Raw genomic sequence first — 17842 nt, 5'->3', positions numbered from 1 at the left:
ACAAGTCTACAATATGCGAAGCATAATACATTTCGCAACGCTAACAAACCGGGCAGATGGTTGGCTTACACATTGAGGAAAAAACAAAGTATACGGACTATCGATAGTATTGATATTGGAGGGAAAGAAATTTTTCAACAAAAATTAATTAAAGAAGCTTTTGTGGACTATTATACTAAACTATATGCTAAAGAAGAGGTGCAGAATGGACTTATAGAAAAATATTTAAATGATAAGAGAGTTATAAAAATTACTGATCAACAAAAGGAAAGGATGAATTATCCTATAACAGAGGAGGAGATAACAGTAGCAATTAAACAGTTAAAAACAGCCAAAGCTCCTGGCACGGATGGTTTGACTGCAGTGTATTACAAAACTTTACAAGCTGAAATGGTGGGACAACTTAGAGACTTATTTTGTAATATTCAACAAGGGGGTAAAATACCCCCATCTTGGACAACTGCTTATATATCTTTGATACCAAAAGAACAAGTTGGTCCTAAAAAACCAGAGAATTATAGACCAATATCTCTTTTGAACACAGACTATAAAATTTATGCGAAGGTATTAGCCAACAGGTTGATGCCAGTAATCCAAAAGGTGATTCATGAGGACCAAGCGGGATTTATTGAAGGCAGATATATGAAGGACAATGTAAGGCAAGTAATAGATTTATTGGAATATCTTGATAAGAATAAACAGATTCCTGCAGTGCTGGCTTTTTTGGATGCAGAGAAGGCCTTTGATAGAGTGGATTGGAATTTTCTACTAAAGACTTTAAAAAAGATGGACTTTGGGGACCAATTTATACAGGCGATCTCAGCAATTTATCAAGAGCAAAAGGCACAGATTATTATTAATGGAAGTTTGACGACAGAGTTTAAAATTGAAAAAGGAACAAGACAGGGATGTCCGTTGTCCCCACTTTTATTTATTTTAACATTGGAAGTCTTGCTAAATACAATACGGGACTCTAAAATTTTGAAAGGCATAATGATAAGGCAAGAGGATTACAGAATAAAGGCATTTGCAGATGATCTGGTTGTTACCCTATCACAACCAATGGAATCAATAATCTTGATGAACGACATTATACAAGACTATGGTAGAGTTTCAGGCTTTAGACTGAATTCAAAAAAGACTAAAATGATAGTAAAAAATATGACACAAGATCGTAAACATGAGCTTGAAAGGAGGGCAGGTTTTGAAATTGTACCTAAGGTAAAATATCTTGGAGTTCAGGTTGCAGAATCAAATATGAAATTGTTTCAAAATAATTATGAGGTGTTGTGGCGAGAGGTCCAGAAAGATATGGAGACTTGGAAAAAGCTGCAACTGTCTTTACTTGGAAGAATAGCAGCAGTTAAGATGAACATTTTGCCAAGATTTCTGTTTTTGTTTCAAATGATTCCGGTGCTTAAAAATGATAAACAACTGAAAGTTTGGCAGTCTGGTGTGAATAAGTTTGTCTGGAACGAGAAGAAGCCGAGAGTGAAACTGAAAATTATGCAAGATGTTCCAGAAAGAGGAGGCCTTAAACTTCCAAACCTACAGTTATATTATGATGCAGCAGCTTTAACTTTAACAAGTGATTGGTTTGGAAGTAAAAAGACTGGAATACTGAATGCAGAAAGTTTTGATCTTGAATTTGGATGGCATGCTTATTTATTTTATGACGACAAAGCAGATAAAGTATTTAAAAGTCATATACTTAGAGATTCTTTGATGAGAGTTTGGAAGAAGCACCGACTCAAATGGGATTATAAAATACCGTTATGGCTGGATCTTGGTCATACTATGTGGAATACAAATATAATGTCACTCGGGGGGTTTTTATATAAAGAGGTTCTTTTTACAGATGCGGGCAGATGGCAGCTGAAGACATTACAGACACTGTTGGATGAAGGAATTAACTTAACTTGGTTACAATATAATCAACTACAATTGAGATGGAAAGAGGACCAAAAAACTGGTATTATGTTGCATGAGGAAGAATTGGTTACACATATAAGAGAGAAAGGTCCAATGCATATTAAAAGGCTTTATAATGTTTTGCTAGAAAGGGATTCAGAAACTGAATTAGTTAAAGATTGTATGATTAAGTGGGCACAAAATTTTGAAGAACCAGTGATGTTGGAAACATGGGAAAAAATTTGGGTTCAGAATGTTAAATTTACACAGTCGCAGAACCTGAGGGAAAATTTTTGTAAAATGTTTTATAGATGGCATTTAGATCCCAAAAAGTTGTCATGTATGTACCCTAATGTTCAGCCAAAATGTTGGAGATGTGAATGTTTGGATGCTACGTATTATCATGTTTGGTGGACCTGTAGGAAAGTTAAGGCTTTTTGGATAAAAATTTGGTGGGTCATGCAGAATGTTTTGAAGAAAAAAATTCAATTTTCTCCACAATTGTTTTTATTGGGTATAGTTAAGGGTTTTACACGGGGTGAAATAAAACTAATATTGTATATGATAACAGCAGCAAGATTGTTGATAGGTAAATATTGGAAGAATGAAGCTTTGCCTACTATCGAGGAATGGACTTTGAAGATGGCTAGTTTTGCAGAGATGGCGAAGATTTCGGCGTATTTAAAAGATTGTTCACAAGAGATTTATGAATGGGAATGGAAAAGGTGGATAGAATATGTTCAGAACAAATACCAAACTAGAAAGTATCAAATAGCTTTTATTTGAAAATAATGTATTAGAAATATTTTAATGTAAAGAGACAAAGAGGAAAAATTATATAGGGGGAGGGATGGGTTCCGGTTTATATATTAGTGTTATGAGTATGTAATAGGGAAGTCTGGGGGGGGGAGGGTTAGGGAGGGTTAGGGAGGATGGGAAGTTTGGGGAGGGAGGTGGGGGGATGAAAAAAGGGGTGAAAATGTAATTGTAAAACTTTTGCAATAAAAAAAAAAGTCTATCTTTCAACTAAGTATCTAAAACTTAGGTTACCAAGTCAGAAATTAGGACCAAAGTATTTAGGCCCTTTTCTGATAACCCGGGTAATCAATCCTGTTACTGTAGCTCTTAAGCTACCCCCCCCCCATTAGTCAGAATACATCCTGTGTTTCACAGTAGCCTGTTTAAAGCCCGTAACAGTAGAAAGAACAAGTGATTCTCCTGGCCCACCATATACGGACCAATATGAAATAGACCGGATATTGGACTCCAGGTTCTGTAGGGGTAACGTCCAATATCTGGTGCGATGGAAGGGGTATCCTGTTTCACAGGCCACTTGGGTGGCAGCACCAGACGTTCATGCTGCACGATTGCTCAGGTGATTTCATCACAAATACCCAAACAAACCAGGGAATACAGGTTGACTGTTTGCTACCACTAACACCTCTGCTTTCCTTTTACAGGTGGGCTCCTGGTAGAGGGGAGCCGCCTGCGAGCCCTGCCAGGACTTGCCATTCCTAGGGGGGCTGGGGGACCTGAAGCTGTCAGAGACATCACCTGAACGGTGGGGGGAGAGCCAGGCAGCAGACAGCAATTTCAGACCACCAAACGGCACACAGTGACCCCTGACGATATCAGCTTCTGGCTTGTTTCCTGGCCAGCGACGTGTGATGACGTTACGGAGCTTCGGCGCGAACTACGAAACCGCTGAACAGCTGATGGGGGGGGGTTGGTTGGGGTAATAAGTGCCGGATGGTGGCTTCCATGATAAGGAACAAGATAAATAGTGCTGCGTGGCAGTTGCGCGCAGCGCTGACTTTGAACTGACCATCCGGCTTGTTCTGTACTTTTGGCTGTGTTGCTGCAATACGTTTAGTAAAACTTGCAACCTCATATCTGCTTGCTGTGTTTTGTGACGTTACACAGACCGAGACGAGAGTCAAGCCAAGAGATACTATGACAAAGAATCACAGAGAGATAAAAAACCTATCACAAGGCATAAATGGGAAAACAGAAAATATCCTACAACTGATAATGAATGAAGATCAAAGAGTTCAGGAAAGAGAGGAGACAACAGAAAGAATGGAGGAAAAGATAGAACAGACAAACCAGCAAATAAAGCAAGAAGATGAGAAGGAGAAGATGATAAAGATAATAATGACTGATGAAATAAACCAAGGGAAAAGTACCTTAAGAGATTTAAAAATGGAATCAGATAACCTGGAAGATACTTTTGAAAGGGAGATAGGGGCGTGGGTGGACAGTCTGGAGACCTGGCAGCTTAGGAGGATAGAGATGGGAGAAATATTCAGACTGAATGGTGAAGACACAGATGCTGATAGAGACAAAGATCCAAGAGAGGAGTATGGGAGGCAAGTTAAAAACCGAATAAGAATTGAAATATTAAAATGGTCAAGAGATGATGAAAGAAAGTATTTTTTTCTTTCTTTTTTTTCCTAATATAATGATGGCCTGATTAAAAACCAGAATAGAGGTAGAAATAAGAATACACACCTTTATATAAAGCAATAGTTAGATGGAAAGGTTGGAGGTTGAAAGATGGTACTATTAGGTATGTTTAATGTGGGAATGCAGTGGCCATAGTACATGAATAGACCAGTTTAACTGGTTGGACACTTGTATGGAGCTTAGCATCGAAATAATCAAACTATGAAAAGCGGGTTCATATGGATACTCTCTGAAGGGCCCTATTCATTCTCTCATTGTTTTTAACATAGGACGTGCCTGCAAAAGTAAAGATATCTCCTTGTATAAACATCCTGGGATACAAAGTAAAGATATCTCCTTGTATAAACATCCTGGGGTACAAAGTAAAAATATCTCTTATCTCTTTGTAAACACATTCCTGAGAATCAGATAACAGAGATGGGCCTCTCGCCTGGTAGTATCTGATACCAAGCAGCCAGAGTTAGGTTTTGCTTTGTATCTTTACCATTGTTTCCCTATCTCTTGTGTGTAATATGAGATGTGTGGCCATAATAACGCCTTCTGATGACGCTGTATTAGGGTAACTAATAAAAGAGATTGTAGCCTTTTGTTTGCTGCTCTCTCATCCCGAGAAAACACTTGTCCTGTGTTTTTTCTAAACTGGAAACTCACATGAGAAGCCCACCAGAATGAAATCAACATCTGGTGACCCCGACGTGATTCATGGATCGAGCACGTCTCTTGGCACCCTCATACTCATTCGGCTGGAAGAGCCTCTGCAAACCAGGGCCGGTCGTCTGCGAACGAAGCACCCTCCCATAAATCGTGAGTATGGGGGCAGAATTCTCTAGTTCTCCCAGGTTACGTACCTCCACAAACTTAGAGAATTGGCCAAGTCCTCAATTATTGTTTTAAAAAGATAACGGGAAAGTCCTGCCCATGAAAAGAATTTGATTTACCTTCTAAAAAACTTTTGGCAATAAAAGGGCTCTTTAAAAGTGAATCTGTGGAAGCAGATGGGAACATGCCTCCACAAAGCTCCCCAGCCCTGAAAAATTTTTTGCACTCTGGAGATTAGTTATAGAGTGTTTTATGATACATTAAAAAATAAATAAATAAAAGCCTTCAGGACACTGTTAATAGTTCCTTTTCAGACTTTGTTGAGAGATTGCTCTCACGTTAAATCACCCACGCAGACGCACGGCATGAAATTAAACATCAGCTCATTCTGAAGGAGTCAGTTACACCCCCACTAAGCAGAATTTAAAGAAACAGTTAGACAAAAAAAGGGGGATGGATAGAATAAATTGCTGAAATGCTTTCAGTGTGTCTGCCGGCTGCAATTTTGCAAGCTTCTTCTGAATGTGCTTAACAAGCCTTCAGAAAAATGCTTGTTTCTGGCAAGCGTCAACAAGCCTTCTCTAACATAAAGAAAGAAAGCTAAAAAACAACACCACTTAAAAGCTATTGTTGGGCTGGGAAAAAATCTTAATTTGGCAGATATGATTAAAGTGTGTCAGGATCATCGTATAGATGACGTCTTAATTGAAGCACAAAAAATACAACCTAATTGGCTTTTTGAAAATACAAAATGATTTATGTGTAAATGAATTGCACATTGCCCCAGAGAAAATACAGCTCCTTATCTGTATGTGCAATCTCTTTCTGCTCCGGCTTTTAAAGTTACCCAAAGTTAAATTTGCAACAATTACTGGGTACTATTAATTGGGACTGCTCATATTTCTCTTTACCTATGCATTTACTTAGTCCATTATTTGAGTTATTGACTAAAAGAAAAAAGCCAGGAGATTTAATTCTGTTTTAGAACAGCAAAAAGTACATTGCTTTATTTGTCTCATTACCATCTAAAAATGTTTTACCCTTTATTTAAGCTATTGCTGAAATTATAACCTTGGGACGTAATCCAGACTGTCGAAGAAATGGAACTGATCTAATAAATATTATTCTTTCTATCTCAAAATCTGACTTTTACTTTTGTCTTCGGAATGATTCATCTTTTCAGTGTGCTCTAACTGACTATGTAAGCTGTATTTCATATCATTTGCCTAAAGATCCTAGGTTTACTTGCTTAATGATTTTCTCCAGAGGAGCCATTGCTTACAAGGATACTCATGACGACATCTGGAAAGAATCTTACACTAATTGTCTGTGACTATCTTAGCTTTCACACTTTTTCTCAACAAGCTTTTAATTTGATCTCTGACTCTCAGTACGTTTCTCAGGCTGAAAAAATAAATAAATAAATAAATAAATTGTTTATTGTTCTTCCCACCCGGGGTTTAGCAGGAAATAAAATTAGAGCCTGTCTAAATGGGAAGACTCAGATAATTTGAACTAATCAACTTGAAGTGATTTCTGTTAAAAATATTTTGTTGATGTACATCTATAATGATAGTGTGTGGAATTGATATGCTTGGCTGGCCAGCAAAAATTGACTGGGTTTGAACTTGAAACTGTGGAAAACCGGGCAATGGTTATGGGCCCATATCACCTTTTGTGATTATGACTGTTGCCTGAATTTTTTCACTGTTTTGGGAATAAACTAGTTCATTGAAATAATTTGAATGACTGATTCGCATGAAGGATGTATTATACAAAAGGTCTGATTGCAGTACAGATGTGAATGGGTGTGTATTGGATTGCATGAAATGTAATTTTGTGTATAAGCACTTTTTTTCTTTTCTCTCCCTGCCCTCCGAGGAGAAGGGAGGCTTGGTCTGTTTTAAAAAAAATTTTCCTTTCCCTCACCCCCTCCTTTTTTTTCCTGGGAGATGAGAGGCACGAAAGAGGGGGGCTACGGTTTCTTTGTACTTTTAACCATTTTTTTTTCTCTCAGAGAACCAGCCAGAGAAAGGCGGGAGTGAAAGGGTGATATCTGATACCTGCCTTTGCAAAGCACTGTCTTGGCTCAGAATGAAATACCTTCTTTTTCCTTCTGGAAATTTTTGACGTTTTAAATACTTTCATACCCAATTCTATTTCAGAGCATTGACTCAAAATACTCCTTATTGTTTTTATGTCTACGTGCATTTTGCATACTTAACAGATGGCATGTTTGTTCTTTGTTTGTCTGTTGTTTGTTTATTTGTTTGTTTGTTTGGAATTATCACAGAGATGAGTTAGAAGTTACAATATGTAGAAAGAGAGATAAAATACATAGGACATTTAATTAATGAAAGAAAATAACACCTGAAGAGTTGAGGAAATTTTTAGGATTAACTGGACATTGTAGGCTGTGAATAGATAATTGTGCTATTTTGAATAAAGACTGGTATGCAAAGAACCCAGTGTTACAGGGAATGTAAGAAGGAGTTGAATTGTTTAAGAGAAAGTTGGTTTGCACAGACGGGCTGGCTTGGAAGTCAGAATGGCAGTGAGAGAAGGACTTGAATGTTTAGTGTTATAAGGAGATTTGTTTATTGGAAGGTTATAGATATTGTGGGTAGCGGAGACAGAGATTGGAAGAGGGAAATGACAAAGCTGCAACTGCGCTCATGGTTATATCTTCCATCACACCATGGGACAGTCATGCCTATTTTCATCAAAATAAAAAGCATTAGCGAAACAATTTGGTCTCACGGCAGCTGAAGCGACTGCCATCATACAACAATGTCCTACCTGTAGTCAACAAGCTCATTCTATCCCTATGGGTGTTAACCCTAGAGGACTTAAAGCTTGTGAAATTTGGCAAATGGATGTAACTCAGTACCCATCCTTTGCCCCATGGAAATATTTGCATGTTTCCTTGGATACTTATTCAGGACTTATTATTGGCATTCCCAAAAAGGGGAGAAGCAACCAAACATGTAATAAATCATTGTATTCGGATTTCTGCATCGATGGGACGCCCAATTGAACTTAAAACTGACAATGGACCTGGGTACACCAGTACTGCCTTTGCAGACTTTTGTAACAAGTGGTCCATCACACATAAATTTGGCTTATAAAATTGAAAGAGGAAAAATGCCTCGGCCTCCCAGCCATGCAAAACAAACTCAATCTTTGTTTATATACTTTGAACTTCCTTAACTTGACTGGACAGCCTCCCACATCGGCTGCGACCCGTCATTTTTCTGCTTATCCATCAGCTGCCCTAAAACCAAAGGTCTATTTCCACCAACTACCTGATCCTGCCTGGAAAGGACCTGCTGACCTTATTACCTGGGGCCATGGATATGCTGCTGTCCAGGACAATGATCGCATCATTTGGATCCCCGGAAGACAAGTAAGACCATTTCATTTACAACAAAAAGAAGGAGAAACCCTTGGTGCTGAGATTTAAGAGAAAAAACATCTTGCTGAGTCCTCCCGGCAACAGACTCTTAACGCAAGGTGGTGACCATCAGCTTTGCAGAACTACACCGGAAGTTGGTCCCCTGCGCACAGCGGAAGATTTCATCAGGAGAAAAAACTACCTTCATATTGTACATATACATTTTACCACTTTCTTACACATACTAATGTTAGCAGAATTGTTTTTCTAATTTTGCTAGTAATTTTGTTTCACACGTATAAGTGACTATGATTTGTTTATGGCCTTGGACATTGTTAGCTTTGGGACTCTCAAGTGACCATGTAAGAATGCTCCTGCCACAAACGCATTGTCTATGCACAAGGTCCTTACTTTCTACCTAAGTCTACTCCAACACCTAAGGTTCCCATATTGACATTTCCAGCTGAGGGGGGAGTGAATAAGAACAATGGGCCTCTGTAACAATTGCATAAAGGAGACTATATATCATGGATTCTGGAATTAAGTTACGATCTTGCATCTATTGCCCCTACATCTCATGATCCTTCATGTCAGCAGCCTCTACATTCAATCATGATGGGACAGTAAAAGATATTCAAATAGCTGCTAATCGGACAAACTCCACTACTCCTATTTCCTAAACCACACCCATCACTGACACTGGGTGGCTCATTAAAAACTCAGATATTAAGAAACATCTTGCCCAATCTCAGGTGGCAATGAACTATTGGGATCTTCATTTATTAAATAACTGGACAGTATATATGTTCAAAGAGACTATCAAGGTGCTGAAGCTGATGAATAAAGAACTGGCTGAAATCAGAGAGGTAGTCTTACAAAACCGATATGCCTTAGCTAAAGGAGGCGATTGTGCCCTTATACATTCATGTTGTTGTACCTATGTATCTGATTATCAGTATAACATCACTCACACCATAGAACATATGGAAAACTTGATCAAAAAACAATCCCTTATCATCCAATGGATCTGGCGCCATTGACACCTGGACTGCTCTTTGGTCATGGCTCCCGGATGGTTCTTGGTTGAAATCAATTATGCCAACTATTGTATCTATAATTGTACTGCTTGTTTTGCTTTGTTGCTGCATCCAATGTCTCCCCTCCCTTCTGCAAATGTGCAAAGGTTTTATTCCCTCCAATAGGAAGGACGTCCTGAAAAGTGAAACCAAAGCCCTTCTGGAACTGGAGGAACAAATCAGGTGTGGTCAGAGGAGGTGCTCGGGACTTGCAAGATAGGGCTTCCAGGATAACTCAGAGGTTACAAACTCCTGACATGTGGTTTTCTTGGGTGCCTGAAACCGGATGGATTTACAATTTGTGTGAGCGATTTGTGGAAATGTATAACTGGAATACACCCCAGAAACATGATGGCCTACCTCGCTTGACATCTCCTGGCCACTTTTCCACTAACTTTGTTCACCATAATAAAAGGATGGGTGAGCTAAAAACATTTGCAGAAACCAGATGGATGAAGAACATATTCTCTACTGTACTCATGATTATTGCTTTGCTTATTTCTGTATGTTGTAGTATTCAATGTATTACTGCTTTGTTTACTATGATGATAGACATGTTTCCCAGGCATAAAGAGAACATCATAATAACAACACAGCTGAACCCTGTTGCAAAAAACAAAAACAGAGGAAATGTGGGAATGCAGTGGCCATAGTACATGAATAGACCAGTTTAACTGGTTGGACACTTGTATGGAGCTTAGCATCGAAATAATCAAACTATGAAAAGCGGGTTCATATGGATACTCTCTGAAGGGCCCTATTCATTCTCTCATTGTTTTTAACATAGGACGTGCCTGCAAAAGTAAAGATATCTCCTTGTATAAACATCCTGGGATACAAAGTAAAGATATCTCCTTGTATAAACATCCTGGGGTACAAAGTAAAAATATCTCTTATCTCTTTGTAAACACATTCCTGAGAATCAGATAACAGAGATGGGCCTCTCGCCTGGTAGTATCTGATACCAAGCAGCCAGAGTTAGGTTTTGCTTTGTATCTTTACCATTGTTTCCCTATCTCTTGTGTGTAATATGAGATGTGTGGCCATAATAACGCCTTCTGATGACGCTGTATTAGGGTAACTAATAAAAGAGATTGTAGCCTTTTGTTTGCTGCTCTCTCATCCCGAGAAAACACTTGTCCTGTGTTTTTTCTAAACTGGAAACTCACATGAGAAGCCCACCAGAATGAAATCAACAGTTTAAATAATAGGATGTTTGGTACTAGAATGGTGTACTGAGACTTTGAATAACCAAATAATGAAGGACTATGTCTTAATATAAACATGTGTATTAACACTAGGATTAGTAATGGTGGCCTGACTAGAAGCTAGAATAGAGGTAGAAATAAGAAATATAAAGGCATAGCACATTGATGTTACAAATACAAAGGCATAATATATATGTGTTACAAATACAAAGGCATAATACTGTACTTACCACAGCAAGAATCACATTTGCAAAAAATTGGAAACAAAACAATGTACCCTCAGATGAAATAGTACCATATTTTTCGGAGTATAAGATGCACCTGAGTATAAGACGCAGCTTAGTTTTTGGGGAGAAAAATGGGGGGGGGGGAAATCTGCCTACCAGGTATTCATCTGGTTAGCGTCCTTAGTCTGGTCAGCTTCAGCACATTAGTTTGCTGGTTTTTTATCCCCTGCTTGGGGATAAAAAACAGCTTCTAAGGCACAGCTGAGAGGAAGCAGCAATGAAAAAAGCAAGCAAAGCACGGGGGGGGGGGGAAGAGAGATTGTTGCTAGTTTGATTATTCTGGTTAGGCCCAATATAAGAGACTGTAGACTTTCTTGTATCAATAATGTTTATTTCTCATCTTCCTCAGGAACACTTTTAGACAGCTCGCAGTCTGAGAGGAGTGAAGGCTTATATACAGAGGAGGCGGGGCGAATGGTAAGTAATAACCAATGACAAGGGACACAATGACATCACACAATGACATATATACAAGCACACATATTTACAGAGAGCAGGTTAGGTATTTTCAATTGTAACAAATCCCCCTCTAAAATACCTAACCAATGGTGGGTTATTAAGATTATATATGTACATTAAGTTTAGAAGTCAAATATACATGTTGTTTGGTTGCTAATGGCTTAGTGAGGATGTCAGCAATTTGTTCACTAGTATCGCAATGAACAGCTTTAATGAATCCTATACTTGACAGTTGCCTTACATGTTTATATTTGATATCGATATGTCGAGATCGTTGGCCTATTGCCTCGGAAGCTGTCTATTGCTGCTTTATTATCTTCATTGATGATAATTGGATAAATAGGTTCATCCCATACATTAGATAACAAATCATTGAACCAGGTTAGATTATTGACCGCTTTGGATTAACAAACATACTCGGCTTCTGCTGTAGAGGTGGCAATTAAGTTCTGTTTGCCAGTGTACCAGTGCACCGTACAACCATTTATAAGAAAAACATATCCAGAGGTGCTTTTTCTGCTTTTTGAATCAGCAGCCCAGTCTGCATCGGCGTAGCAGGTCAACGTTGGTTTTTCAGAAATGAATGGTTCTAAGTATAGACATACATTAATGCTAGATTTCAAGTATCTCAAAATTCTCTTGATTCCTTCCCAATGGTATAAGTTAGGATTGCTTACATGTCTTGACAACAAATTTACGGCAAGGGTGATATCAGGCCTAGTCCAATTAGATATGTATAATAAGGACCCAATAATTGATCGATATAAAGTGTTATCTTTGAATGGCTCGTATTCATTATGCACATTTCTATAAAAATCAGTTGACATGGGAGTTTCACAAATTTTTGAGTTAACCATATTACACTTTTGTATGAGTTCTATAATTTTATCTTTTTGGGACAATTTGAAACCCTTATCCATTTTATCAATTTGGACTCCTAAATACTTGTTTACTTTTCCTAATATTTTTAAATTGAAATGTTTGCCCAATTGTTTAGCAAAATCATCACATTTAATCTTATCACGTCCAAAATATAATATGTCATCAACATAAATCAAAACATATTCAATAGAATCATTATTTCTTTTTGTGAAAAAACAAAAATCAGATGAAGTAGCTATGAAACCCATATCATTAAGTATCTTTGATAAACATTCATACCACCGTTTGCCAGACTGTTTTAGTCCATAAAGACTCTTATTCAATAGCCAAATTTCTCCCTTTTTTGTATCCTTTCCTGGGGGCGCTTTTACATAGATTTCTTTATCAAGATCAGCATGTAGGTAAGCTGTCTGCACATCAAATTGATATACTTCTAGGTTTAAGATGGAAGCTAATACCAATGCTGTTTTCACACTTTCTGATCTAACGGTTGGAGAGTATGTGTCCTCATAGTCATCTGGAAATCTTTGGGCAAAGCCTTGGGCCACTAATCTGGCTTTATATAGGAATTTACCATCCACTAGCTGGATTTTATAGATCCATTTAGTGCCTATGGGGGATTTCTCTGAGGGTAGATCTGTTGGTGAGTATACATTTAGTTCTTTCAAACTGTCCATCTCCTTTTTCATCGCTTCCTCCCACTTACTTTTTTCTTCTATAGGTAACTTGAGTATGTCATCATATGTGTTGGGAGTCAGGTGTTTAGCTTGGATAGACAGTACATAATCATCTAATCTTTTAGGGATTGTGCCTCTATTGGATCTAATGGGTCTATTCTGGGGATGTTCATCGCTATGCATATATTTAGTTTCTTTTTCAGTTAATTGGTCTACCTTCAAAGTGGGATGTCCTTTCTTCCATTCATCATTAATTATTTTTGGACATTTGATTTTGTTCGTGGTTGTACTTTTGGGGTTGGTATCTGATGTATGATGTTCTGTGTGTGTGTGTGTAATGTTTTTTGATTCTGGATATATTTCGTTGAGATGTATTTTTGACCAGTTCATGTGTTCATGAAACACGGCAGATCTGGATACAATGAAATGGTTATTTTTATCAATGAAGCGATATCCCTTGGTTCCTGATTCGTACCCCATAAATATTAGTCTTTTGGATACTTTCTCTCCTTTGCGCCTTAATTGTGTGGGGACATATACATCAGCAGTTATACCAAATATGTGTAAATGTCCAATTTTTGGTTTTCTTCCATACATGAGTTCGTATGGAGTTTTGTTGATTGTACTTGACCATAAGTGGTTTATAGTGTAATTGGAATAAGTAAGGGCCTCAGCCCAGAATGATTGGTTCAAGCCAGCATCGTCTAACACACATTTAACCATGGTTTGTAGCAAACCATTCTTTCTTTCAGATACTCCATTTTGAAAAGGGGAAAATGGACAAGATTTAAAGTGCAATATCCCTTGTGATTTTAGCCAATTTGAAAATTCGTTGGATAGGAATTCCGACCCCCTGTCGGTCATTATTTGTTTAATTTTAATATTGTGTTGTGTTTCTACTATTTTAAAGAACTCCTTAAATTTTTTGAAAACTTCACTTTTGTGGTTAAGGGTGTATACAAAACCGAATCTACTGTAGTCATCGACTATGGTTAGAAAGTATCTTTTTTTATATTTAATTGAAGGTTTCAATGGGCCTACTACATCCATATGGATTAATTGAAAAATTGAGTGTGTGGTGCGAGTGGCCTTTTTGGGTTTAGGTTTGTTTTTAAGTTTGGACGAATTACACACGGAGCATTCCAAATAATTTTTACAGTTCTTTATTTTTAAATCTTCAGAGCATTCTAACATCTTTCGTATGACAGGAAAACTTGCGTGTCCTAGCTTTCTGTGGAGTAAGTGACTACAATTATTGTGTATAGGTTTTCCATTGCTTAAATTTTCAGACATATTACTATCAGTGGTTGATGCATTATTATTATTACTCTCATTATGACTATCTGATTTTGCCTCGTTGTTTTTTAATTGGTAGTTTGCGTAGATTAATTCATTATTTTGTGGCAGTAGATATGTTAGTCCGTCATTTGTGAATAGTTTACCTATGTTTTTGTTGTTTTTAGTCATAAATACCTTTCCACCTTTGAAAGTGGTCTCTACTTCATTCTCTATACTTAATTTTAGAGTTGCCAATATATTACTTGGAATTTCGGGTACAAATAGCACCCCCTCTATTTTTCCTATACCCTTTATATGTGTGTCTCCCATTCCTCTCACTAGGACTTCATTTTGGTTCACTACTTTAATGTAATATTTCTTTTCAGTGAAATTGCTTAATATTTTTCTATTGTGAGTTGTATGACATGTGGCTCCAGAATCAATGAGCCAAGTGTTGAGTGAATCAGATGTTAAAGTGTCACTGTTTCTTATTCCATATAGTGATCCTTTCTTATTTTCCCTAGGGTTATTTCTGTACATTTGTCTTTCTCTAGAATGTGTTGATTCCCTGCGTTTATACCTGTAGTCAGGGGAAGTTCTGTCTAAGAAATGTATTCTCCTATCTTTGTGTTGATATGTGTCACTATATCTTGTGTTCTTGGGGCAGTCTCTTTTTTGATGTCTTTCAGATCCACATATTGAACATTCATGTGGGTATCTATCTCTGACCCTAAAATCAGTTCTTCTTTGATTTCTACCTTCCCTTTGTTGTGTATATCGCTCCTTTCTAAGTCTATCTTCAGTAATAAGCTTATTGGTAAGGTTTTCTAAGGTAATTTGTTCTATACTTAAGTTGTCGATTAAGGTAATATAGTTATCCCAGCTGTGGTCTAATGAATTGATTATAATGCTTTTCATAGTGTTATCAGAAATAGTTTCCCCCCTTTGGATAAGATCTGCTCTGACTGCGTTTAGATTCAAGATATGTTCACTCATGGAGGTATCATGTTTTAGTTTGGCAGAATAGAATTCCCTAGAAATTTTTGTGGTGGTGGCTACACTTTTGCTATAGAACAAATTGAATAATTTTTGGTATGTTTCAGATACAGTTAGATTATGTTCAATACTGGGAAGTATACTTGGGGAAATGGAGGCAATTAATATATAATATGCTTTATGATGGAGGCAGTCTATTTCATAAGTCCAAGGTTTGTCTGGTGGGTTATCAATAAAAAATAAAACATTCTCTTTCAAATATGTAATTTGTAAACATTGGTTCCATTCCATTAAGTTGCTCCCATCTAATTTTAATTTTATAAAGTCTGAAGATAGTGTCCCTGAGTGTTGTGAAGTGTTATTTATGTTTAGGAGCTGTCCATGGTTTAAGACCTTAGCATACTCGCAATAAGGCCTGGGTATGGTAGATGCATGTCTGTATTTACTTATCTCTATGTTCTGGCTGGATCTGCGCTGACTTGTATCTATGTCTTCTTCTTTTTTCTTTGCAGGTTCGTTCTGCGCATGCTCAGTCCTCATTCTTCTCCAGCAGTCGGCGAGTGAGGATCCTGTGTCTGCAGCTCCCGGGGTGAAGTCCCAGTCGGCCTTCTGTTCTTCGGCTTTGTTTCCGGAGGGCCTCTGGTGACTGAAGGATGCCTGGGATGCTGCTCTGCTCGTCGGTGAGTCTCCAAGGTCGCGACGACCGAGGAAGAAGCCACCGGAGGCTTGTTGGCCATTTTCTTCGAAGCAGTCAGGAAGTGGAGTCCGAGGTGGGCTGCCATCTTTGATGAAGCCGGGTTGCTCAGCAAGTCGTTCTTCGGTAGGTAAGTATGATTGCCAGTGCGTCTTTTTTCGGGTGGCTAGGTCTTTCTTTAGACAGTTTATTTCTTTTTGGCTTTTGGTAGGTGATAGTTTAGAATTTTATTTTTCATTTTCTGGTTGTTCGTTTGGTATTTTTAGTTTAGTCCCGAGTGCTGCAGTCAGCACCTGTATAGCGTTATCTATTTCTAGTTCAGTAGGTTGAGTTTTGTTTTGTTTAAATAGTTGTTTTTTATTTGTTTCTGAACTTGGGTAGTCATCTTCTTGGTAGGTTTTGTTTTCTACTTTATAGTTTGAGGTTTGGAATTCTTTTAGTAATTGGTTGGCCATTTTGGGAGTATTAGGAGGGTAAGATGGCTGCCATGAAAAAGGCGGGAAGCTGTCGCCATCTTCGGTGTCGTTTTTGAAGTTAGGGGTTGAGCTTCTTACCTTGTATTTTTCTTGTTTGTTATTTTCGTTATCTGCTGCTGTTCCATGGTCGTTTATCATGCTGCGGATTTTCACAAGCAGATTTGATTCAACTGTAGTTGTTTCTATTAGTTCTAGTATTTTTCTTTTTACTTCATCTTCTTTGTTTGGTGTTGAGAAAGGTTCTTCTGCTCCAGCTAGTGGTTGTTCGTTTTGTGTTAGCAGTTCATTTTCTTGTAATTGCGTTTGTTTCTTCATGTTTTCAAGTGGTGTATATTTGTCAGGAGTCAGCTGAGCTGCCATTCTTTTTGTTATGTATCTGGTGGCAGGTCTTCTTTTTTCTTTTTGTGAGTCTTGCATCTTTATGTTTGGTTGGGCCTACCAAACCATCCTCTTGCTACCAATTTGTTGCTAGTTTGATTATTCTGGTTAGGCCCAATATAAGAGACTGTAGACTTTCTTGTATCAATAATGTTTATTTCTCATCTTCCTCAGGAACACTTTTAGACAGCTCACAGTCTGAGAGGAGTGAAGGCTTATATACAGAGGAGGCGGGGCGAATGGTAAGTAATAACCAATGACAAGGGACACAATGACATCACACAATGACATATATACAAGCACACATATTTACAGAGAGCAGGTTAGGTATTTTCAATTGTAATAGAGATCACTTCACTCTTTAGTGCCTTGTTAAAGCACAGAGTCGAGGGAGTAGGCAAAGCTGGGAAGATCGCTTACTAGTGCCTCATTAGCGCCTCGTTAGGGCTGAAAAAGCTACATTTGGCATATAAGACGCACCCAAATTTTCAGCCTCTTTTAGGGGGGAAAAAGATGCATCTTATACTCCGAAAAATACGGTAATTAGGAAAATTCTCGAATGTGCAGAGATGGATAAAATGACTATGGAGTTGAAAGAGAGGGAGGATTTGGACTATTATGAAACATGGAATAAAATGTACAGTTGGCTCGAAAATAGAAACCAGAACAGGAAATGTTTAACTTAATACTGATGAAACTTAAATTGGAGTAACTGAATAACATTAAATACAGAGATGTAAATATAATCAAATATAAATGTGTAGATAAGAACAATTAATATTATAATGTGTGTATATATATACGTTGGAGTAACACTATTATACTACTATTGAGAAGTAAA

Source organism: Pituophis catenifer, unplaced genomic scaffold (genome assembly GCF_029215685.1).
Source record: "Pituophis catenifer annectens isolate HBS135680 unplaced genomic scaffold, rPitCat1.0.hap2 SCAF_5, whole genome shotgun sequence".
Lineage (NCBI taxonomy): Eukaryota > Metazoa > Chordata > Lepidosauria > Squamata > Colubridae > Pituophis > Pituophis catenifer.
The sequence above is the reverse complement of the archived record's forward strand: the minus strand, read 5'-3'. Positions refer to the sequence as shown.